This window comes from Felis catus, chromosome C1 (genome assembly GCF_018350175.1).
Source record: "Felis catus isolate Fca126 chromosome C1, F.catus_Fca126_mat1.0, whole genome shotgun sequence".
Taxonomy (NCBI): Eukaryota; Metazoa; Chordata; class Mammalia; order Carnivora; family Felidae; genus Felis; species Felis catus.
In genome coordinates, this window is record NC_058375.1 from 70330097 (window position 1) to 70356376 (window position 26280).

The 26280-nt window shown below is 40.9% G+C and overlaps 2 long non-coding RNA genes across 2 annotated transcripts; one reads left to right on the forward strand and one right to left on the reverse strand.

Moving 5' to 3' along the window:
* Positions 1-26280, reverse strand: LOC123379672. Its single transcript, XR_006584446.1, has 3 exons — positions 26089-26280; positions 21218-22075; positions 1-44 (listed from the first exon to the last, which is right to left on the reverse strand). It is a non-coding gene; the product is annotated as an uncharacterized LOC123379672 (long non-coding RNA).
* Positions 19710-22773, forward strand: LOC109502418. The gene is made up of 2 exons (XR_002161003.3): positions 19710-20003; positions 22604-22773. It is a non-coding gene; the product is annotated as an uncharacterized LOC109502418 (long non-coding RNA).

Genomic DNA, 26280 nt, shown 5'->3' on the forward strand with positions numbered 1-26280 from the left:
CTCTCTCTCTGCCCCTCCCCTGTTCATGCTCTGTCTCTCTCTGTCTCAAAAATAAATAAACGTTAAAAAAAAAAAATTTTTTTTTAAAAAGAAGCAACTCAGCATGTCTCTGGAAATGGATTCCCTGTGTTCTCCAACCCACTACCCAGACTAAATGGCCCTTCCTCCAGCTCCCACAGCCCTTTGGGGATGCCCATCCTTTTTGTGTGTCTGTCGGTTTACTCCTTAGTCTTCTGCATGCAACTCACTTCTTTGTGGACAGAGACTGCTTTATCTTTATGTCCTCAAAATCTAGCAGAGGATATAGTAGGCTCTCAAAACATGCTACAGGAAGAAAATAATAGTTCTTCAGAGTTCACAGTTTCGGCCTCAGTATTTGCTTTCCTTCTTTAAGCAATAATTTTTTGCCACTCAGGACTCAAACTGTGGGGCCTTTGTAGGTACAAAAAAAAAAAAAAAAATCACATTCAGCCAGAAGAGAAACAGCAAGAAAGAATATGTATCACTGCATCTCATTAAGTAGAAAATATCCTAAGGGGAATATAGGAGAGAAAGAACTGCATTGTAAAGGCACGGAGGAGACCCCCAAAGAAGCTTTTGTTATTATTGTTATTATAATTAATGGAAAGGACTTTGGCAGGATCCCCCAATTTTAAGGGACAAGGGAAAGCCATGGGACCAATAGTAGTAGTGGATCAGCACCTTCATTTCCATCATGCTGTTCAGCCAGCCAGTAAAAGTACATCAAATATACATAGGCACCGTGGGGACAGGAAACCAACTTGTGGTCAGTGAATTCTAAAGGAAAACCCGGAAGCGGGATAAAAAGGGCCGTGGATTAATCTCAAAATCAAGAGAAGGAGCAGTACATCCTTCTTCCCCTTTCTAAAGGAGATGGAACAGTCGCAAATCTCTGAATTTTCAGTTATTCTTCTTCGGCGATTAAAAACCAATGACTTTATTCAAAAGGCATTTTCAACTATGTTGCCCACACCCAGATGTACCAGGTACTCTCAGGATCACAGTGTAACTTGAGGCCTCCGTGCTGGGCAGGGGCTAGGACTTTGCTGCAGGCGAGATACAGAAACAAAACAAGGTACAAGAGCCTGAGCTGATTCCCACATATCACAAAACTGTTCCATGTGGTCAGCAGACCTGTCGGATGCCCTAAGAAGTTCTGCAGCATGTGAAAGTGATCCTGTGTCCCTGGTGAAGGATGCCAAGTCTAGCCTAGTAAAATCAAGGTGCATAAAATAGACCCAGTGAAAGGAAAATGTCATTAAAACCTACTTGAGGGTATAGACTGAAATGCTTCAATCTCAACAGCCCAGAAGTTATTTGACTTTGGGCAAGTCTCACCCTAGCCCCTGTGACCTCCTCTCATATCACCTCACGTTCCAACCACCATGAACATCTCACTGTTCTCTGAATACACTTGACCCAACCAGGATCCTGTTTCCCTTGCCTGGTTTGTCTTTTCCTACTTCCTTCTTCTAGCTCAAACATCAGTCTCTGCTGACTCCCTCAGGATCCCATGGAATTCTCAGCACAGTTGCAGTGTTTACCATATTTATTGAAATTATATGTTTAGAGCTTGCCTCCTCCACTAGGCACAGAGATCCTAGAACAGTGATTGTATTGTTTCATTTCTGTACCCGGCATTTAGCACTATACACAAAACACAGGTTCTCATGAAATGTTTCCTGGATAAATAAATTTCCTTTAATTATGCCTCCGTTCCTTCAAATGCAAAATGTAGAGGTGAGACTACCCTGCCCCCAGGGCTTCTCCCTTGCCTGACCTGCCAATGGTTCTACAAAGCTGCCTCAAAAGTCACAGAGATAAAGAACCTAGGTTTTATAGACCAAAACAGACCCAAATACTTACTGAGTACAAGCTGTTTAACTTATAAAAGTAGACCGTGATTTGCCTGTGTTCCACAGAGTTCTGCTTCCTGTGGCATTCCCATGAGAGAATTTTCCCTGTAAATTCCTAGCTTCCCTCAGAACCACATCTCTCTCACACAATATTCTAAATAAAGGACTATCCTGCATCTGGCTGCCATCCATCAGCTAGCTCCTTGGAAAATAGCAGAGACACGAGAGTTATATTATGTCTTTGGCCATTATATCGTCCAGACCCCTGTGCCAGGCCAGCATCATGGTATCACAGTCCTATGGATGGGGAGTATGCTGAGAATGAGCAGGCAGAAGGTCAGAAGACTTTGGAGTCCAACAGGTAGATCACATTTAGTTCCACCACTAGCTTCCAGTGTGGCTTTGATCAAATTGTCCAATCTTTCTAAGCCTTACCAGTAAAATGCACATAATAAGTATGCCGCTCTCATTAGGTTGTGAGGAGTGCATGAAATAACGTAAGCCAAGTTCTTAGTCCAGCATGGAGATTCTTAGTGCATTGTGGACACTCAGTGGTATCTATATTTTAACATATTATCTTCTAGCCCAATCCCCTTGGCTTAAATATCAGGAATCTGAAAAGCAGAAAGTCATAGAAATTTGCCCACACTCACACAACTTATTAATGGCACAGCTGGACCTAGATTTCCACACCAGGCATTTTGCTGGTTCCTACTGGTGCCAGGAAAGTCCTACACAGGCTAATGTTTCCATCATCAAGTCAGCCCCAAGGATCATTTTTTTGTGTTAGATTTTTGGAGCATATTGTCCAATGGTGTACAAGAAGGCCAGGAGGTAGACTGTATGCCATCTATCTTCTGGTCCCTCCTGGGGAATCAGCACAGCTTAAAGGGAATTGCACAGTGATTTCTACTTCCTTGTCTCCCATCAGACAGGCTCATGACCTTGTGTAAGTCACTTAAATTCTCTGAACCTCAACCTCAGCCTTGACTGCGAAATGAAGATGATGATGTCTGTCTGCTCTCACCATCCACAAAGATTTGCCATTTGTGATGAGCAGATAATGGCCCAAAAGGTACCAAGTCCCGATCCTGGGAATCAGTAAATATTATCTTATTTGGAGGAAGTATCTTTGCAGATGTGATTAAAGGAAGGATCTTGAGATGGGAAGATTATCCCAGATTATCCAAGGTGGGGGGAAGGCACCAAAATTCAATCACATGTATCCTGGTAGGAGTAACACAGAGAGACATTAGACATACAGGGAAGAGTGGGTGATAGAAAGATGAGGACAAAGGGATTTGCAGATGCTGGCCTCAGACTAGAGGGATGCTGTCATTAGAAGTGCTGGCGGTCACCAGAAGCTGGAAGAGGCAAGGAACAGGTTCTCCCCTACAATCTTCAGAGGGAGTGTGGCCCCACTGACACCTTGATGTTAGCCCATGACTGGGCCCAACCAGAAAGCTCAGCCTTGTCTATGTCAAAAAGGGGAGAGGACCGGGAAATATGGAGCTGCACTAACGACTGCCACGGTGAAGTTGACTACATGTAGAGGACATGCAATCAACACAAGTAGGAAGCTCGTAGGCATGGACTCATGAGGTGAGCTTTGAAAATGTGGCTCTGGGGAGTTGGAAAAGCACAGTAAGACAGCAGAATAAATTCTTACTTGGACAGGGTGATATTTATTTATTTGCAAGGTAACCTTACATTCTGGTTTGCCAGGGCAGTCCGTTTACACCTGTATTCCCTGCAAGATTGTTAATAGCACCTCCTTTAACTCTCCAAAGTTTAGATGAAAAATATTATGGCAACCCCTACTTATCTAGCATGGGTATAATTGAAGCCCTGATATTTTTGAACAGCCCTAATACATGAATATGAACAAGAATCATCCGAGGAACTTGCTCAAAGGACAGATGCTTGGGCCACATCCCCCCAGAGATTTTACTTCAGTAGCTGGAATGGAGCCCCTGGAGTTGGCACTCAAAGTGATTCTGGATACAGTTGGCACACAGATTATACTTCCAGGAATCTTGCTAAATCTTCCTTCACATTCAGGCAAAGCTAACGGGTGCCTCTATAAATGGAACATTTTCCAAGGGATGTAGATCACACAAACACATGGTCTGTTATTGTCCAATTTCCATTTTATTAATTATTTGAAATAGTAAAAGATTTTGGTTGCATTCCCAGATCTATTACTTTTGAGTATTTACTTTTTTTAATAAAATTTACTTAGGCACTCAAGCCAAGTAATGCCTCATGGCTTAATTCTCAGACTTAACAAAGACCAGGAAGTACAGGATCTGGGAGATACGGGATAAGGGAGTTTCTGGATGCAGTCAAGAGACCTTAGAAGCTCCCCAAACTCAAATTAAAAAAACAAAAAACAAAAAACCTCTCCTCTTACAGTAAGAGATTCCTTTGAGCCAATGCCCCTGTGTGAAAAAAAGGCAAAAGAATTTTTGTGTCTGAAGCCTCATTCACACCTCCATGTGGATTTATCAGCTGTTTAGCCACCCTTAAAGAATGGAAGTGTGGATCCGAGCAGGCCAGAGTGGCAGACACTTGGACAGCCTAAAGAGCAGTTCTTGAAAGCAATCAAGGCTCCCTCGGACTTTCAGGGTACTAATGGAAACAGGAAGGGAGGCAAGAAGAGGACACGTACATCAAAGAATAGAAACAAGAAGAAATGCTCCCACTTCACCATTGTGCCTAGGAACTAGCTGCTTGTATGGATGCTCTCTGCGTGGGTATCAGTGGCAGAAGGGGTCATTCCTCCTTGAGCTAAGCCTAGAGGCACACAGATGAATAAAAAGCAATCACTATACACACAGATGTTTATAGCAGCACTATCCACATCAGACAAAAGGTGGAAGCACCCTGGATGTCTGTCAGCAGACAAATGGATAAACAAAATGTGACATGTCCTTACAAAGGAATATTATTTAGCCATAAGAAAGAAATGAAGTACTGATACATGCTCCAGCCTGGATGACCTTGAAAACATTATGCTCTGTGAGAGACTGGTCACAAAAGATCTCGTGACATATGACGCCATCCATATGAATTCCAGAACAGGGCAATCTATAGAGACAGAAAATAAATTACTGCTTGCTTAAAGCCAGAGGAAAGTGGGAATAAAGAGGTGATAGTTGAAGAATAAGGGGTTTCTTCTTGAGGTAATGAAAATGTTCTAACAGTGACTAGTAATTGTTACACATTTTTGTGACTATAATAAAAAACACTGAATCGTACACTTGGAATGTGTGAATTGACAACAGGTACTGGTGAGGATGTGGAGAAAAGAGGATCCCTCGTGCACTGTTGGTGGGAATGCAGACTGGTACAGCCCCTGTGGAAAACAGTACGACAGTTCCTCAAAAAGTTAAAAATAGAACCATCCTACAATTTAGCAATACCATTACTAGGTATTCACCCAAATACTACAAAAATGCTAATCCAAAGGGATGCATGCACCACTGTGTTTATTGATTATTTACAATGACCAAGTTATGGAAGCAGCCCTAGTGTCCATCAATAGATGAATGGATAAAGAAGATGTGGTATATACATATATACAATGGGATATTACTCAGCCATTAAAAAGAATGAAATCTTGGGGTGCCTGGGTGGCTCAGTCAGTTAAGTGCCTGACTTCGGCTCAGGTCATGATCTCGCGGTTTGTGAGTTCGAGCCCCGCGTCAGGCTCTGTGCTAACAGCTTGGAGCCTGGAGCCTGCTTCGGATTCTGTGTCTCCCTCTCTCTCTGCCCCTCCCCTGTTCATGCTCCGTCTCTCTGTCCCTCAATAATAAATAAACGTTAAAAAAAATAAAAATAAATGTTTAAAAAAAAAAGAATGAAATCCTGCCCTTTGCAACAACATGGATGGAGCTAGAGAGTATAATGCTAAGCGAAATAAGTCAGAGAAACACAAATACCACATGATTTCACTCACGTGTGGAATTTAAAAAACAAAAGCCAATGAGAAAAGAGAGAGAGAGAGAAACCAAGAGACAGACTCTTAACTATAGAGAACAAACTGGTGGTTACCAGAGGAAAGGTGGTGGGGGGATGGATTCTATAGGTGAGGGGGGTTGACAGCTCACTTATGATGACCACTGAGTGATGTATGGATTGTTGAATCACTATATGGTACTCCTGAAACTAATATAACACTGTATGTTAACTACACTGGAATTAAAATTAAAACCCTAAGAAAAATTAATTAACTAATTACATGTGTGGATTGTATGGCATGTGAATGAAATCTTAATAAAGCTATTTTTAAAAATAAATAAACCCAACAGTCACTCTCTTCAGGGAACTCCCACAGCCTCCCCTGTCCCAGGAAGTGAGTCACAGTCATCTCAGTGCAGCTCCGCGTCTTTCCCAATCAAATCCTTGAAATCCTTGATCATCCCTGGAAGAGAAGAGAAAGGCAGAGAGGGCGCAGCGTTGGGGGTTGGAGAAGTGATTCCTCACCCGTCGCTGCCACCACAGCTTTTCTATTTTTATAATTCTTAGCCAGCTAGAACTATCAAAGGGATCATCCGAATGCATTCTTCGTGAATGCTGAGGGCCCACACATGTATCTGTCGTCAGTATAAAAGAGTAGCATCAGAAAGTCGGCTTCTTATGACTTCTGAATGTCACTGCACCGACACAGACAGTCAGGTGAGTTTGTGGATCCGTTATTTCCCAGGGACAATGCAGCTCATTCTTTAGAAAATACTAGAAAGTGAAGAGGATTGATTTGCTGGTACTTCAAACCTAACATGTCCCGAAATGAATGCATCACCTTCCCCTGCAAATCAGTTCCTCATCCTATTATCTCTATCTGCACCGCCTCAGTTAGTGCCCGAGTCAGAAACCAGGCATCACCCTGGAGTCTATCCCCTCTCTCACTATCCTCAGCCAATCACTATGTCCCGTCAACTACCAAAGCTGCCCATTTCGGTCCGTTGTCTTCACCTTTGTCTGTCCTCCAGGTGAGGCCACCATCATATCTCACCTGGGTTGCTGCAAAGCCTCCCAAGTGGTTCTACCTCCTTTCACCCATTCTCGCCCCAGCAGCCAGATGTCCCTTCGAAAGGACAAACTGGATGACCTCACCCTCCCCTTTAGTTGTTCTCAGAGTCAGTCCAGTCATCTGAACATGATGTACAAGGCTCTTGATTTCTCCAGCCTCATCTCTTCACTTCCCATTCCAGGGCCAGCCCTTTGTATTTCCCATCGCCCTCCTTCCCACCTTCCTGACCGTTCCATGCTCTCACTAGCCTCTAGACCTCACCAGAGGCTACTCACTTTGGCACGTGCATGCCTCCCCCGCCTGCCCCTTCTACCCCACTCTCTTGTCTGACCAACTCCAAATTTCCTTCTCTCAGCTGTGTCACTGTCTCCTAAAAGTTTTCTCAGAAGCCCCTCCTCACCCCTGCCCCAGACTACATTTGATGACTGCTCTATGCTTCTGAAAGTGCCAAAATACTCACTACACAATACAATTATTGATCGTTTGTAGGGCTGTCCTCACCTGTAATACGTGACCCAAGGCAAGGAAGCAATTGGTCGTATGCCTCATCATTTGCTCACAGCCTAGCAGGAACTTAGCATTAAAGTAGGCACTCCATAAACACATAGTGTCATCAAGAGTCCTGATGAAGGTGGGCTGGTGCCTGGCTGTACAAAACTATGAAATGCAGAGGGTCTGTTATCGTTGGCTATGTTCATAATCACCACTTATATGCTGACTTAATAATAGAAATAAAGTATTCTGTGTAGGGAGAACAAGTCTATTTTGTTTATTTTTTACTGAGGTCTCATTGACATATAACATTATATTAGTTTCGGGGGTACAGCATAATGATTCAACATTTGTATATATTGCAAAATGGTCACCACAATACATCTAGTTAACATTCATCAGCATACATAGTCACAGAATTTTTTTTACTTGTGATGAGAACTTTTAAAACTCAGTCTCTTACCAATTTTCAGATATGCGGCACAGTCTTATTAACTATAGTCTCCATGTTGTACATTACACCCCTATGACTTAGTTATTTTATAACTGGAAGTTTGCACTTTTTTTGCTCCCTACACCTATTTGGTCTACTCCCCAATCCCCACCTCTGGCAACCACCAGTCTATTCTCTGTATCTATGAACTTGTTTGTTTGTTTTAGATTTCACATGTAAGTAAGATAATACAGTATCTGTCTTCCTCTGACTTCACTTAGCACAATGCCTTCAACATCCATCCATGTTGTCACAAATGGAAAGATTTCACTCTTGTTTATTCTCTTAATTTTTAATTATACATATATGGTTATAAACCTTACACAAAAATGCTTGTTCTGAATGTACTCAGTTTAATTTCAATTTTGCAACAAAAGCATCTAAAAATTTTGCCCTGGTAATTTAATCATCACGACTAAGTGGCAAACTTCAAGGAAGAAAAAATCCTCCATTGACATATTTTATGTGATATTTTAAAATGCAAGACTGACACCAAGGAGCAGTGCATTAACATTTTTTTGGTGGACAATAAGAGATCGTTCACAGACACAATACTGAGTTACTTATTACTGTATTGAGTTTCCAAGCACATTGCTCCTTGGTGATTCCTGGCTCTTAATGTATTGACTTTTTGCTTGAGCCAGAACTTACAGAATTCCACTTCACCTAACACCATACCAAGTTACCCCTATTTTATATAATTCTACATTCTATATTTCCAATGAGGACACAGTTCGGGCAGTGTGCACCTCCTTGGCAGATGCTGTCTCCTAGACAGGGTACTCTTCACAAAGAATAAAAGCTTATGGTGACACCCAGTAAGTATAAAATCTATACTAAATGACTGATAGAGCACATTTTCTGAAAACTGATCTAGTTTGCCTTTCACCCCTTCTTTGGACATTAGGCTAGCGGGCAGAAGACAGAGGGGGAAAAGCCAGCCTATGAGTTAGACAGATGTGTGGATTCAAATTCTGACTGTGATCCTTGTTAGCTGTTTGAACTTGCACAGATTATGCTCTGAGTCTCAGTTTCCTTGTCTCCAAAATGACTATAACAATATTTACCAAACATGGTTCTATGATGACTTCAACACTTAGTCTTAGTGAACGTATCCAGCAAGAGTGGGAGTCTCGTGGTATTTATAAAAAGTTACATATATGTACCCCTAACCACCCAAATATGAGGAGATTAAATGGATATGCAACATGCATGGAACTTAAAAGGTACTGAATAGCTTTTCTGCCTTTCCCTCTCTTTCTCCACCTCCCAACTACAGCGTTGGAGCGAACAAGTCAAGTTTCTTAACTCAATGGATGTGACCCGGTGCCTAATGTGTTAAATAACAGCTTAGACTGCTGTCCCACATCTGATAAATTGCAGGTGAGAAGAGAAACATTCAGATAAGGTTTGGTTCAATTTCAGGGAAAGTGGACACAAATAGATCTTGTAAACAGCTGCCGTATTCAAAGGAAAATTTACAAAGTCAGGAAAATAAACCTTGGGAAACCACTCTGATGTATTAAATGTCTATAAGCCACAATTATTGAAATCACCTAGAAAGGCAAAAAGTAAGCCAAATATATCATACATTCCTCTATCTAAATATATGCATTTCAGCCTTTAATTTTTTTAAACCAAAATGAAGTGTCTCTGTTTTAGAGTTATCCAGATATAAACTATGTTGGATCAAAAGAAAAGCAGTAAAAGTGGTTTTATGTTCATCTTTCTAATTTGGTTGAACACCTTGAAATTAAATTACCAGTTTGACATTTTGAGTTGCTAATTTTTTAATTCAGTAGCGACTTTCTTTGGCATTTTGCCTTAGGATTATTTTTCAAGTTTTCCTCTTGTCAGTGGGCATCTCGTTTCCCACTTTTTTGCCCTTTGTTTTATTTGTGGCATTAAACATTCAACTATTAGAATTTCCCGAAAGTCCTTGCAAGTCAAACTACTGCTTTAAGAAACTATCAGTGCTTTTGAATTTCCTTCTCAGCGTGACAGTATTGAATATGCGTCCATCCTTTACAAACATTTAACTCTTAATTTTTGTGTTAAAAAATCTGGTCACATCAAGAAGACTTTGAAATCAACCAAAGAGTCTCCCACTGACCGAAGGAGGAATGATAAACATAGTATGTAACCACTTTGCAGTATCTAATGAAAATATAACTAGGGCTAGCCAGTGGTCATTGACCCTTGCTAAGTGGGAAGTTTGATATTAATGGACCAGCCTGACAGAACCTAAACCCATCAATCAATCTTAACATCACCCAAAGAGGGGCAGAGAGACAGATAATATATGCCTCCTACTGTGATGCCACCACCATTCCCCACACCACCTATGAGGTATTCCTGCCAAAAACTCTAACCCAAATCTGATCAAGCCTCCACATCTTAGGTTACAGGAAATACAACTTGGGGGCTGGTAGGGAGACAGAGAAATACATTCTGTAATATCATAGGATTCAATTAGTGCATCAAGAGTATGAGTAGCTCTACATGACAAATGACCCAGTTCCTTCAACATATAAATTAAAAGGTGATAAAAAGTTAGGGGTTAGATTTAAAGACACTTAAGAAATATCAACTATATGCAGTATCTGGACCTTGTTTGGATTCTGATTTGAACAAATGATGCCATCAAGAAAATTTGAGTATTGGCTAGATATTTAATGATATTAAGGAATCGTGTTTTAGGTCTAAGGATGGTATTTTAGTTTTGTTATAAAAAATTACTTATCTTTTAGGGACATATATACACATACGCATTTTCAGATGAAATGGCATATTTAGGATATGCTTCAAAATATTCCAAAAGGGGGTGGGGACGAATAAGAGTAGAGATGAAGTAAGTTTATCCCTTTGTTGATGACTGTTGAAGCTAGATGATGAGTATATGAGGTACTTTATACTCGTCTCTCTACTTCCCTACATGTTTGAAATTTTCCATAATAAAAATGAAAAATAAGAATGAAAACAAGAAAAAAGAAGAATAAGAAGAGGCCAGTACATAGGAATCTAGAAAACAGTTTGCCTTTTACTCTGTCCCTTTCCCTCCCATAAAGTATACCAAATCTCCAGATCCAAACGTAACACCGTATCTTTTGGCTAAGTTCACTAAGACAGACCTAAGAGGAAACTAGAGTCTTACATATTTGTACAAATATCTATTATTCTCTAGTGTTCCCCTCTAATACTTTCCCTATATTCCATAAGGAGATAAATGGGTCATACACAAGATGTCAAAAGAAATTGCCTTCCTTTGCAATCACCTCCAACTTCTACTCAGTACAAAAATCCAAGTGAGTGCTAAAAGGGAAATGCCTTGTGACAAGGTCAAACAAGACAGATGAGAAATATGGCTTGTGATGAAAAACTAACAGGTGCATGTTTTATTGGCATGATAAATGTGGAAAAACCAGATGTGGAATCCCATATAACATTATACTAAACGTTTTAAAGTATATCTTTCCCCAAAGAATCTTTCGTTGTTGTTTTTTTTCCTCCTAACTTTTATTCTTGTCATTCTGATTGCAACTTCTGTAAGCCTCTTAGGGACCAGGACAAAAGAACTTGTGGAGATTCCATTTTTACAGGAAATGCATAGAACCCTACAGCATGACCTTCTTTCAGTGAGCAAGCCTGTTTGTTCATCGGGAGGGAGGAGGCATAGGTGGATCAGTTGCCACACTAGTCTCCTCTGCAGGACTGATGAGTCTGTGACCGACTTGCTAATAGAGCAAAGCAGACTCCACCATCACCCACAAATACAGAAAGGTACTAGAAGTAGTGTAAACAAGATTGCGTTGCTTTTGGTTTGCTTGGTTTTTGTTTTGTTTTGTTTTGACCATGAATGCTTGCCCTCATTTCCAGTAACGGCCTGAGTGGCAGGAGGAATGGCTAAATGTATGAAGTGGCTCTTAGTCTGGTCTGCAAAGCTGCAATGCAGAGCTATGGATAGACTACAGGACCCTTTAAGGTAAGCGGTGTGTTCTATCAACATGTGTCTCCAGTTCCTAGCAGAGTGCCAGGCACATTGTTGCTCAATAAATGGATAGAATTAGGGAACTAAGGAGGAAGGGGGAAGGGATCGTCTCTACGGATAAATCGGCAGGATGGGATCCATTCCCCAGGTGTTCAGACTGCTCTCTCACAACTTTCATCCAATTGCTCAACAAGTCCATCCAGTTAAATTCTGGTATGATCCTTCTCCCACCTGGAGGATAACGTTTCACTCTCTGCTACAATGGTTAATTTTTTGTGTCATGTAGCTAGGTTATGGTACCCCGTTGTTTGCTGAACACCAGTCTGGATGTTGCTGTGAAGCTATTTTTTAGATGAGGTTAACATTCATATCAGTATTTTTTGATTAAGCAGATTAACCTCCATAATGCGGGGGGCGGGTAGGCTAATCAGTCTTAAGAGAGTCAGGCCTTAAGAGAAAGAAGACTGAAGTCCCCCAAAGAAGAAGGAATTCTGCCTCCAGACTGCCTTTGGACTCAAGCTGCAACATCAACTCTTCCCTGAGTTTCCAGCTTGCCAGCCTCATCCGCATGCACGGACACATGCGCATGCGTGCATACACACACACACACACACACACACACACACACACACACACATCTGCACATACACCTCCTATTGGTTCTGTTTCTCTGGAGAACCCTCATACAGCCCCTGACTGGTCTCCTGTTTCCAGGACCTTTTCCCTCTTACCCTTCTTTACTTCCTCATCCACACAACCCATAGTCATTTCTAAAATCCAATCTGATAACACTATTGCCCCATGACACACCTGTCAGTGGTCCTCTATTAACCACAACCCCTCCCCATGTAAACTAACGTTATTCCCTTTTCTAGAGCCCCTAGACAGGACTTACGTGAGTGAAGTTCAACCCTCATCACCCAAGATTGTAACACTGCAATTGTTTGTTTGAGGGCCCCTCTCCTTGCCACATCTCCATATGGTACAAATGATCTCGGCTGACTAAGCTTCCAAGAAGAGCTGACACGGCTTACTTAAATATATACTCATATTGTCCTTTAGCACATAAGTGCAACACAAATGCCCCCAGTATTTGAGAATATTGGATTGTTATCTTTAAGAAGAAAAAAGAAAATTAAGCTGACTGAAGTAATATGGGGGAAATCCTGCAATATTAAATTTTAAAGAGATCCTGCTAGGATTCATTTTAATAAAGACCCACCAAAAATATGTTCAAGCTTGTGTACCTGTCATATTTGTCAGTAGTGATAGATTAAGAATCTATCAGCTAGTAAATTAGCCTGGATTCTTAGAGCCTCTCATCAAGACACTGAGACTTGAGCTGTCTTAGTATTTATGGACAAAGTCCATGGCACAGGCATATTTCAGGCTGAGACAGGCTCACTCTGGTTCACTGACCAGGAATGAATACACTCAAAAGGTGGAGACCCAAAACGCAGCCTTTCACCGGAGCCAGGCAGGGCTCATCAGACAGAGCAGGCCCCAAATGGTCCCAATTGTGGATCAAAGGAAGATAGAAAGGTTAAGAACTAGACAGCACAGTATTGTCACCACTCTCCCATACAACAAAACTCAAAATCTCCAGAATCTTCTTACTCTCATCCTTTCTGCAGATTGTCGCAGAGAAGCTATGTATTGTGACAAGCTACTTATCTATTCAAATACCTTTACTAGTATTACTGCTAGTTACAGAATAAAGCTCTGTAGTTCTCAGCCTGATATTCAAGACTGTACTTTCTCTTCTCAACTGAGTTAACCAATTTTATTTCCTCACCCCTGAGTATATATTTTCTTCAAGATCTACCATTTCTCCATGAAGCTCTTCAATTATTCCAGCCGGTGCCACTCTGCTTTGTCTCTGAAAATGTTGCATTTATTTTACAATGGGCATGTAATCACATACTGCCAAGCAGTGTTTAACTCATTAGTGTGTGTGCACGCGTGTCTTAAATAACATCTAAACCATCAAGTGCTTGAGGGCAAAGGCCTCAAGTAAAAAGAAGATCACCTTAATAATCAACCCAGCACAGTTCTGCCACTTACTGGTGCTATACCCTTGGGCAAGTTACTATCTAGTCTGAAACCCATTTTAGTCATGTGGAAACGCCATGCATCCTGAATACTTCCCAGAGTTACTGAAATTGGGTTAGTTTAAAAAAATGCGTGAGTACTTTATCAATCCAAAAAAAAAAAAAACCACCATGTACTTTTTGAAGATATTAGTATTAGCAATATATACGAACATAAGTGTGCAGATATATACTTATACAGATATGCTTCTGTACAATAGATAGTATTACTACCCAGAAAACTGTATGAGACCTAATGTTAGAAGTAGCCAAATGTTTTTGTATTTTTTTTTTCAGCTTAATAGCTTGAGAACATCCCCAGCTAAAAGGTGAGTTTAAGAAGGCCGGAAGTTCATACTTTACCTGACAGAGAAGGTTCTTTATAAATGTTTGCTGAACAAAGGAAGACAAATGAAAGAGTTTGTTTATTACAGTTATCTGTTAAGTTCTGAAATCATAAACACCAGAGACAAACTAGTCAATTCTAAACCAGTTTGCAGATTCTATAAAGTGCCATGCTCTAATTATCTAAGAAATAAGTGATCTAACATCACTTAACACTAAAAAAATCCCAATATTGCTCTTAGAAATGGAGAATTGAATATTGCTTCCACTTTCACTTCCTTGAGAGAACAATGACAGATTATGTGTTATATTCAAAGTAGGGAAAGGTATCGATAGGCCAGGATGTTCTTCGGGAGAACGGCTGACAAAGCATAGTGTCAACAAAGCTTTCATCTCCAGACTCAGATTAAAGGTCAGTTGCATAGCAGTTGTGTTCATTGTGGTCTGTGGTAATGGGAACAGATGCTGCCACACATGATACATATAGCTTCATCAACAGTCTCAACAGAATCCACCATTGTGCCATAATTCACATCAAATATAAAGTTAAAAATGGCAGTAACATGGCCCTGGAGTCACACAGTCTGATCGCATTTAGGTCAATGCAACTGGAAATGAAACCTATTGTCCTAGACATATACAGAAAGATGGACAAGCATGGAAGGACCTCAAACAGTTTTAAAGAACAAGCTGCTGAAAGCAGAAGTCCTGATGTCTCCAAGATAAGAATTTCCAGTGAATCAAATATATATCGAGTGCCTATTGTTTGATGGGCAATGGGGGCTACACACTGGGAATAAAAATAATTCATTTAGAGTCCACACCCTTGAGATCTCAGTCTAGAAAGAAAGACGTAAGGGTTAACTAGATCACTTTGATTACAAGTGTTAAATATAAAGATGCTAAATATAGGAGGTAGAGATAGGGGTTCCCAGCAATGCAGAAAGCTGAGTTAAGATACTTAGCAGTGGTGAGGCCAGAAGTGCTGTCTTGGACTGGCCAAGTGCAAGCAGCAGGACCTTCAACCCTTCCAAAGAATGGTAGCTTCCATGAATTCCATGAGCTTACTTGGTGGTAAATCGTCATCATAAAGCCGCAAACTTTCATAACCACCTAGTTTTACCAGACTTTACATTTGAATTTAGTGAGTACCTACTGAGTGCCAAGCACCATGCGGGCCTTGTTCATTAACACATGTCTGTGCTTTCTAGCTCACAAACTCAACTGTCAAGTCTGTTACAGATCAGTCATGGAAGCCAACTGTGAATAAGTAGTTAGGTACAATAAATGATTATTATAAAACACAACAGATTTAATACTCACACCAAGACTCACAGGATAGGAATTAGTAGCTTCACTCTCTAGATTAGAAAATTGTGGCTGGTGGGTTAAGCGATTTTGCCCATGCCATGCAGGTTAATAGTGGAGCCAGGTCTCCTGGCTCTTTCGTTAAGAGCACCTTGAACCTTAATAAATATGTCAACAACTTCTCTTGTGCCTTCTTCCTAGAACTTTGTGCTTATCACTGATGTATTCATCAACTCAGGCTGCTATAACAAAACTTCATAGTCTGGGTGGCTTAAACAACAGAATGTATTTTCTTGTGGTTCTGAAGGATGGGAAGTCCAAGATCAAGGTGCTATCTGATTGGATCCCTGGTGAGGGTTCTCTTGTTGGTGTGCAGATAGTTACCTTCTCACTGTGTCCTTACATGGTGGTGAAAGAGTCCTTCCTCCTCTCCTTCTCTTCTTCCTCCTCCTCCTCTTACTCTTCTTCTTATTCTATAGTCCTATCAGAGTATGACCCCCCCTTATAGTCTCATTTAACCTTAATTATCCCCTAAAGACCCTATCTCCTGATAGTCACATTGAGAGTTAGAGCTTCAACACACAAATTTAGAGGGGCACAATTCAGTCCATAACAAATGGCTCCTTGAGAACCATGAAGCCCCTCAAACCCAGCTTTTCCTTCCCAGGAACAGTATTTCTTCAGATCTTTCTAGGCCTTTTTTTTTTCCCATCAAGAGCTCCTCTCTCCCAAGACTTAAAACCCACCCTTATAATACCACCTTCTAAAAATATTTATGAGAATTTGATGGTAAGCTGAACAGCTACATTTTTATCCTATCACTTCTAAAATCCCAATACACTTGCAGTCAAGGAAAAAAATAACAAAAGTGGGAGGCCATAAAAAGATGAGAGTTTTTTCAAATATTCTAGAAGCTGGAAATTTTGAAACAGAGTGGAAGAAGCTGTGGTTCCCTGATGTCAGAGGTACAGCAAAGAGATGGCCCACCTGCCTAGCAGAATCCTTATTAGGCCTGATGTGCAAAGGCAGTCTTTACAATTGAGGGCAGGAGTGAAAAGAGAGTTAGAGAATGGGCGTTAATTTGGAATGGAAACACCCCTGATGTCCCTTCCTCACCTGTGTATACAGGATGATCCAAAACCGCAAGATTATATCTCAGTCTTAATAAAACTAGAGGGATATTCTTAAAATAAATTGAACGCATCATTTGAAAAGACAAGGTTTATGACATAAGTTCCAGCATCCCAGATAAAATTCTTGGGCATCTTAGCACTCATGCTTCCTTTATTCTATGGCCTGCCAGTTGACAACCCATGACCACATCCACGGGACTCCCAGATAACCTCTCTGCAGCCTCATTCTTAAATATAAATGGAAAGCCAAGACATTTGAGAAAAGCCAGAAATATGAAAGAGAAATACCACAATAGGAAAAATAGGAAGGGAGAAAAGTAGAATAACTAGGAATTATTTAGAAATTAAAAAGACGTTTCACAATATCTTGTTATCCTTAGAGATATGACATTATGAGATGCCATGACATGTAAGAAACCACTACATTTATAAAACAAAAAGAGGCGTCTTTGAAAAAGAACAGGAAGGAACTTCTGGAAACGAAACTATCATTGTCAAAAGTTAAACATTCCCGGGGCGCCTGGGTGGCTCAGTTGGATAAGCGTCCAACTTTGGCTCAGGTCATGATCTCACGGTTCGTGGGCCCGAGCCCTACGTTGGGCTCTGTGCTTGACAGCTTGGAGCCTGGATCCTGCTTCCGATTCTGTGTATCTCTCTCTCTCTCTCTCTCTCTGTCCCTCTCCTGCTCATACTCTGCCTTTCTCTCTCAAAAATAAACATTAAAAAAAATTTTTAACATTCCATAGAGAAATGGATAAAGCATAGGAAATCTCACAGTTGATAAAACAAAAATACAAGTGACCCCAAATATTGTGCTTTATTTTCTTTATATAGTTACCTCTTTCTAAATCAGATTATTTGCTTACTTGTCCATTTTCTGTGGCCCTCACTCAGAAGTAAGGTGCTCACTGAGTATTTCTGGGATTGAAATAAATCAAAAAACAAAGAGACAACATGATAAAAGATAAGAGATGTAAGAGGCATGGTAGATTCCATATGTGATTAATAAGAATTCTAGAAAGATGTGAGAAACAGTGAAAGCAAAAACTTCAGTGAAAAGAACAAAAATGATTTCCTACAGTTGAAGAGGGATATGAATCTTCCAATTCGAAGGATTTTGTAAATAATGACCGAAGTTACTGAAAAAAGAGACCCATCATTAACGAATTTATTGTGAGCAGTGCCTGGGTGGCTCAGTCAGTTAAGCATCCAACTTGGGCTTAAGTCATGATCTCACCATTCTGAGTTCAAGCCCCACATTGGGCTCTGGGCTGACAGCTCAGAGCCTGGAGCCTATTTCAGATTCTGGGTCTCCCTCCCTCTCTCTGCTCCTCCCCACTCGCACTCTGTCTCTCTCTCTCTCTCTCAAAAATAAATACATGTTAAAAAAATTTTAAACAATTTATTGTGGAATTTCAGAATATCAACAATAAAGAGAATATCCTGAGGAGTAGAGATTGGAGGCAAGAAGTAACATTGGTAAAGGAACAACCACCAGACCGGCCTTAGACTTTCCATCAGTAACTGGATTTAAAGCAAAAGCAAAGAGTAAAGACATGTTAGCCATTGAGCAGTAGCCCAGAAGAATGACAAAATGAGCCCTGACTCTGGAACCAGCTGTTGTGTTCAAATTTGATTATGATGAATAACTTGTGCTTTTGGGAAAATGATTTAACCTCCTTGTGCCTCAGTTTCCTTTGCTGTCAAAAGAAGATCATAATAGCCCTCAAGTTCAGTGTTGCTATTAGGACTAAATGAGTTAATTTTCATAAAATCCCTTTAAAAACATGTCACAATGTAATCTCTAGATAAGTCTTTCTTGAATAAGAAAAAAAAAATTCCAGGACCAAAAACAAAAACAAACAAACAAAAAAAAGTTTACCTCACTTGTACCCCTTCTTAGGAAATTATTTGAGGATGTAGATGAGTTAAATTAGTGATCTGTCAGGGTGCTTTCAGTTATAAGGAACAGAAAACCCAAGACAAACTGACATGAAGTAATAAAGATGACTTAGTCCTTTATAGAACTGAAAAGATCGGAAGCAGAGTAGCCTCATGGTGCAATTCAGTCAGAGTTCTGGCTGTGCTTCCTTGTGATTTTTCAGTCTGCCCTCCTTGGCTCTATCCTAAGGTTGGCTCCTCTCATGGCTATAATATGCCTGCAGTAGCATTGGTGGCCACATGATACTTCAGTAATATCCAGGAGAAGAGGGAATATGATTTGCTTCAAACATTGTACTAAAATCATAAGCTTTACACTGTTTAGGCCACCTTTGCGTCCAGGGGAATGCATAGCCTGATTAGGTTAAATCCTGAGGAGAATTTGGGGGCGTAGTCTCCAAAGCTGTCCTCACCACCTGCAGGAGTTTAGCCAACTGTAAAGTTAGTCCCTCGGACTCCCTTACTTTTGATACCAAGTGCAAACTGGGGAGATTCTCAAAATCCCTCAGTTTCAAGAATTCACTAGAAGGACTCACAGAACTCATTAAAAGCTGTGATACTCATGGTTACCATTTATTATGTTCAAAACAAGAAAGGGTTACAGATTACGACCAGCCAAGGGAAGAGATGCATAGGGCGGAGTCCAGGGGAAATACTAAATACAGAGCTTCCACTTATCCTCTCCCCATGGAGTTAAGGAGAGTGTTAACTCTTTCTGGCTATGATGTATAACAATGTACAGGATATTGCCATTCAATCAGAGAAGCTCATCCAAGCCTTTGATGTCCAGACTTTATTGGGGCTTGACCACATACTGCCTATATGGTTGACCCTTATTCTCCTGCCCGTCCAGAGGTCAGGCTGATTTCTAGTCCCTTCAGAGGTAGGAAATGACACTACATGACCCAAAGCCCCCATCATAAATCATAAATCACATTCTTAGGCTGCCTGGTGGCCAGAGACACTCCTTTCAGGCAGGACATTCCAGAAGCCTAGAGATCCCCGCCCCCTCAGCCCAGCTTGAAACTATCATTGTGACCAAGAGGGATGAGCTTATCCTGATTGGCTTAAACCCATTAGGGCCAACCTCTGAAACTGGTATTGAGGGCAATCCTTCTCAGACTGTATGGCTGTTGCACAATGGAGGTGGATGAAACAAATGTTTGTGTGGCCATCAAAATGCCCACTGGAAAAAGAGAGTAAACCAAGAAGGAGGGAGACATAGAATCTGAGGAATGTTGCATTGAAACCAGAAGTGCCGGGAAGCCAAATTTCAGGATGATGGTTTTATAGCAGATCTGGTGAGCACTAAGTCCAGACTGGAGCAGGAGGACAGATGGTTCCAGAAGGGAGGACTCTGAGGAGAGGGATGACTTCATAGAATAGATGGTACATTGGAGACATTGAAAGAATTTAAAAGTAAAGGCAGAGAATACAAGAGGGGAAATTCTGCAGCAGACAGAAAGTCATTGGGGAAAAAAAAGCCTGAAATTATAGCACATTGTTTTATTATTTAGTAGTGAATAAATACATGGATAATAGCATAAATGCTACCACTGATCTTCAACGTTCAGAGTCATCCTATAGGTTAGGCACAGGATTAATTTTTGATTATAGGACAGAATGTAAATGCTACCAACTTTGAGGATGTAAAGGTAAAAGAAAAAGGGAAGACAGGTAAAGAAAAGTGTGGAGGGGCTAATACCTTTATCATAAAACCTAGGAACTCAAGAGAAATTATAATAAATGGAACAAGAAATAGAGTTACAAAGTTAATGAGCAGAGGAACTAAAGAGCAATGTATTTATTCAGAGGAAGTGAGGAGAAGATATGGAGGTATATGTGAGCAAAATACTTAATCATGAGAGCAGGAAGTCAGTGGGAAATGTCTAAATTAGACGCAATATGAAGAAACAAGGACATAACCATAAATTGAAACACACGGAGGTAACTGCTAGGTAGCCTCTGGGTGGGTACAGCGACCATGTAATTTTAGGTCCAAATCAAGATACTTTGGAGTGAAATAATGATAATAATTTACACTGGGATAAAACATAATTCAGGACTGTCCAGAATGTGGAGCTACCCCCACTTAAAGGGAAATAATTCCAAGAGGTCTTTATTTAGAATCAATGATGTCTAGGAAAAACCCATGGCAAAGAGGGGCTAGGGATCTTCTTAGTAGTTAATATCTTTAGTGATATGTATGCAATATTTTGACAAATATAAAAATTACCTTAGAAAAATGAAAGTAGATGGGCGCCTGGGTGGCTCAGTCAGTTGAGCGTCCGACTTCGGCTCAGGTCATGATCTCGCGGTCCGTGAGTTCAAGCCCCACATCGGGCTCTGTGCTGACAGCTCAGAGCCTGGAGCCTGTTTCGGATTCTGTGTCTCCCTCTCTCTCTGACCCTCCCCCGTTTATGCTCTCTCTCTGTCTAAAAAATAAATAAATGTTAAAAAAAATTTTTTTTAAGAAAAATGAAAGTAGATTTAGGCTAAGGTGTTAAGGGCTTACTAGGGCATCTCCTCCAGAAACTTAACATTTTCACAGAATATTCAGCGAGACACGGTATCTTAAACAGTAGCCATGCTGTGTCCAAGTGAAGCTTTGACCTGTCAAGGGTGCACTCATCACAAACTAAACATGACATAGATGTTGACAGATATGTTTTACTCAAAAATAGCGGAAAAGAACTTTTTTTCATAATAAATCACATGTAGATATGCAGAAGAAGATTCATAAGAAACTTCTTAAAACACTGGGTTTTGGAAAATATCTTATCTTAGGCAGCCACTGAGAGCCACTCATTACCCATAGTTTTAGGTGTACTCTCAGAAAAGTTTGGAAAGCCCTGAGTGAACAGATTGGAAGCCTCTGTGGCAAGATGACAGAGACACATTTTAAGATGAGAGAGGAGGGCAGGTACAGATTCCATGCCCCTTAGATCTCACCATGAAGTTTCCTGCTCTGCCTGCCCCTCAGTGCACGGAATGACACTGTGTCTCCCAGTGTGAACATGAATGGGGGTAACCCTTCCTGGAATGCTCCGCTCGCTGAATTTCCTGAAGGCTGCTGGACTCTCTACCGATGGGATATCTCCACCACACACAGCGCCAGGTTACTAATGAAGCAACAGAACTTCCTTTGCCCATTAGGATGGGGATCCTGAATCATAAGGAAAATCTTCATTTGTTAACGTGACATGATAATCAAGTCCAAGCGTGTGGCGTCCGTTGGCGGTAACTCTGAACTCCTGTCCTAAGTGATTTGAGGTTCTTGGCTCGAACTCCTTTTCTCTTTCATGTTACATCTGATTCTGCCATGACAGCCACCAGTGACTTCTTTAATTTCTCTGAGACTCAGTTCCCTGACCTACAAAATAAGGTTAATAATAGTACCTCTGTTAGCATGGGGTTGTTGTGAGTCTCAGGTGAGATGCACTAATTTAATATTCAGCGCTGAACACAAAGTGTTCAAGAAATAGCAATCATTAATACTTTAATTGATATTAATTATAATAGATTAAGGCAAAACATGTCTCTCTTGACTTCTACCTACTGAGCCATATTCTATTCTCTGTAACAGCACAGCCTAGTTCTGCTCCCTCTGTATGGCAGCCCTTCAAGGATTTGAACCCAGATTTCTTCTCTGTTTATACTATCTGCCAGATGCAAGATAATATGGAAGTCAAGAGAACAGCCTTGGTCTAGGGGCTTGAGGTCTGATCTTCAATCGTAATAGGCCTTTAGACAAGTACTTAATTTCTCCGAAATTCAGATTTCTCATCTGGGTATTGAAAATAATTATACATACCTAATGAGGTTATGGTAAGAATAGAGATAATACCAGTATTGGAGTAATCCCTTAAGAAATAACAAATATTTTTTCTATTTTTGCCAGGAAAAAAATAAAGAGCCATGGCTCGGTGTTTGATTATGGAGAACAGTGATTGCTGGCTGTGTTTGGAACCTGATGAAGTGAGGACCACACTTATTATCTGCAAAATTTACCCGTCCTTTGTTCATTCCTTCAGGGTTCTGCACTCCGCTAAGAATATTCTCATGATGGCTGATTAGTTTGATATGTTATTACTCCAATTAAGATTATTGCATTTTAACCAGGATATATAATGGTAGCTATTGCCAGGACTGGGGCAGGATTTGGGGGGGAGAGAGGGGAACAGAAGCCTTGAGACAGAAAGAACCAAATTCTTTCTGTGTAAGTGTGTCATTTGCAAACTTTATTGTGCATCAGAATCATGTGATTCAGTAAGTGTGGGTAGGATCTTCCCCAGTGATTATGATGAAAACCAAAATTTGAAAATCAGTGTTGTAGATCAGTGGTTCTCAAATTCACTTGTCCACTGGAGTAATCTGTGAAGTTGAAAATACTTAAGCCCTGGCCTTACCTGCAGAGATAGTTCCAGTTGGTCAGACTGAGACCTAGGCATAGATATTTTATAAAATTCCCCAGGAGATTTGAGTGTTCAGCCAAAGTTAAAAATCGCTGATGGGTGTCTTTCTGCACCCAACTAGGCCAGGATGAATGACAGGTGCAGATGAAGAAATACAATCCTCCCAAATAGCTTGAACCACCCATCAAAGCCAAGCTCTCTTTGGGAGAATGTTCCACCTCTCCGTTGTAAATGGCATATTTACAGCCATTTCCTCTGTTCACTGCCAGGCCTGAGACATTGTTGAGTGCTATGGAGTAGCTATTGTGCTTCTCTCCGGGTGGGTAAAATTATTCTGAAATATAATGTTCGGAATACAGTAAAGCAGAGTGCATTATATATGTATAAATTAGTACTAGTCATAATAATAATGAGGCCTCAGAAAGAACTTTCTAAAAATGGTTTGACTTTCAAAGAGGCCAAAATAGTTTAATTTAAGGGTACGTTTCCACTCTTGTGTTGAGATCTGCTCGTGTGGCTTCTATTGATGATAACGTTAGTTGTGAGCTCTTATTCAGTAGGCGTGGTAATCAAGTACTACATTTAAAGGGGGACTTAAGTGGTGGCCCACATATCAGTTGGGCAACATTCTGTTTCCAAAGGTTATTCACCTCCATTTAAATGCAGAAGAATTAAAATCAAATCATTTCAGATTTTTCTAAATCCAAGGAGGTCTGCCTTTGTTCTTTTTTCCACTTCTGAAATTTCTGAGAGCAAAGCAGAACAATGGTCTCTTTTTTTTTTTTAAGTTGAATGTGCTATGTTATCTGGGCTCATTAGGATGCAAGAAATAGGCTCTCAAGGTATCTTAAGTGCTGTGGGTGAGATGGGAGCATAACCTCAGGTATTTTCATAGTAACAGGGGGTACCCATCTCAGTTGGGTAGCCAGGCCTAGACAACAACAACAACAACAACAACCAAAAACTTAGAAAACTAAACCAGCAGGGTGTCAGAAAGCATAATGGAGCTGGTCTTGCTGAGCCAGAAGAGTTTGGAGGCTGGAAGGTTAGTTAGGATCCAGTGCCCTTCTGCAAATCAGCCTCATTCTGGCTGTGGCCATGTGCTCAGAAACCTCGTTGGGCTGGAAAAGTAGGCTCCCTGATACCACCTTCAGCAAAGGGGCTGTCCTAGAGATGTCCGTGGACTGGGATGGAAAAGCCATGCCAGACAGACGCTGCTTAGGATCTGCTTCATTCATTCGCTCTCTCTCTTTCTCATGTATCTCTGCGTTTTCTTCATGTCTGCTCTTTCTCATCTCATTCCTGTCTTGCCAACCCAACCCAAAATAAACTGGTCTGATTGGTTTGGCTAATATTACCTCAAACCAGTGATCCCATAAATCACCTGCAAACCTGCAGATGGGCCCCTGGTCCAATTTCATGGCTGTCTTTGAACAAAACAAACAAACAAAAAAGACTAGCCCCGCTTCCTGAAGCAGGAGGCTATGAATGAGGTAGAGTCATCTAGAAGGGGTGGTTAGGTATAGCAGGCACCGTGTTTGACATACTCTTAAAAACCGTGAACATTATTTTGCTAATCTTGCTACTATTAACCAAAGAGCACTATGTTCTGTATGTGCCTGTGGCTTCTTGTTATACATGGCTACATCCTTTTCTGTGAGACTTTTATATTTTCTTCCCTGTCAGCTGACTTTCTGGGTATTTGCAGTTCAAACTCTTGATAAAGAAGATCTGGTTGGTCTAGTTTCTAATTATTGGCTCTATATGGCAAATGTCTCTTTTAAGGCCACCCCTTTGGCTACTAATCAACCAATCAATTTTCTCTTTGGGTCAGATGCCTTTCCCTGATCCAATCAGTTGTGTCCAAGGTGGGGTGGGATGTCACATGGGTCACTTCTATGTACCTAATATTTCTTCATTTACCTAGAACCATGTAGAAGGAACACTCATAAGGAAATTATAATAATCAGTATTCTTATGGGTAATAGCTACCTAATTTAAGGTTTAAAAAAAAAAAAAGTTTTAGTAAAAGGTATCAGATACCTTATAAAATCTCAAGTAGAACCAGAAAACCATGCTTAGAAGATTTACCACCAGGAACAGTGCAGCTTAGAAAAATATCTAATCACTAAGGACTGTTCTAGAGAAACACCACTGCTGCCAGACCTGCTGCTTGGCACCTGCTGCTTAGTCACTCCAGAGTAACTCTAGAAATTCTACCCAGGCTTCCCTGAAGAACCAGATACCCCTGTCATTGGGCTTACCTGGTGACTGGGTCTTACCTTCGGCATCTGCTGCCTCATGGAGCTCATCTCCATTTCTAAGCCCCACGAGAGGATATCTATTCAGCACTAGTTAGAGCATGCAGAAAACCTTAGCTGCAAAGGACTTGGAGAAATGTAAGTTTTAGTTTTCCAAGTAACTGTGAGGTAAGAATCAAGCTAGGAAACCGTTAAGAATGGGTATTGAAAGAGCCAAGAAGAGTCCACCCCAAGGGAATTCTGAGATGTCAACATTCCAGCATCTCTCCCTCAGTCCTTACAGAACACTGTAAGGATGCCTTATTGGGTAGACAGCTGTCCTTACTTGGATAATATTCAAGGAAGTACTCTTTTCCTGGTCTCCTTTAACAAATGTGGACTCCCTCCATTAGCCAAGTCGAACTTCTGGTTCACTCATTCCTTTCTTTCTGCCTTTGCTGAAATCTCTCTTAGGAAATTCTCCTATTCTTTACCACAAATATGTGTGCAAACCCGGATTTCAAGAGCCAACTTATACCTCACTTCCCTAAGTAACACTATCATCTTGTGATCACCCCTTCAATCACAAACTCCTCAGTCTCCCCACCCCCCGGGCTGAGTGATACTGGTTTTACAAGAATTTACTCTGGCTTCATATACATGTTACACTGTTCGTGCAGCTCACCTCTCACAATGGCGTGGCACGTAATGCCCGTACAATAGATACTTACCAAATAAATACTGATCGTTTCAAATACAAATAAGAAGAGGAAACTTCCTTTTAGAGCCAATGGGCCCTTAGAACGTGCCCATTGGCCTGAAATCAAACTCATTCAGTCCAAATTGAAATCTTTCCTATGTTGGGGCGCCTGGGTGGCTCGGTCGGTTGAGCGGCTGACTTCGGCTCAAGTCACGATCTCGCA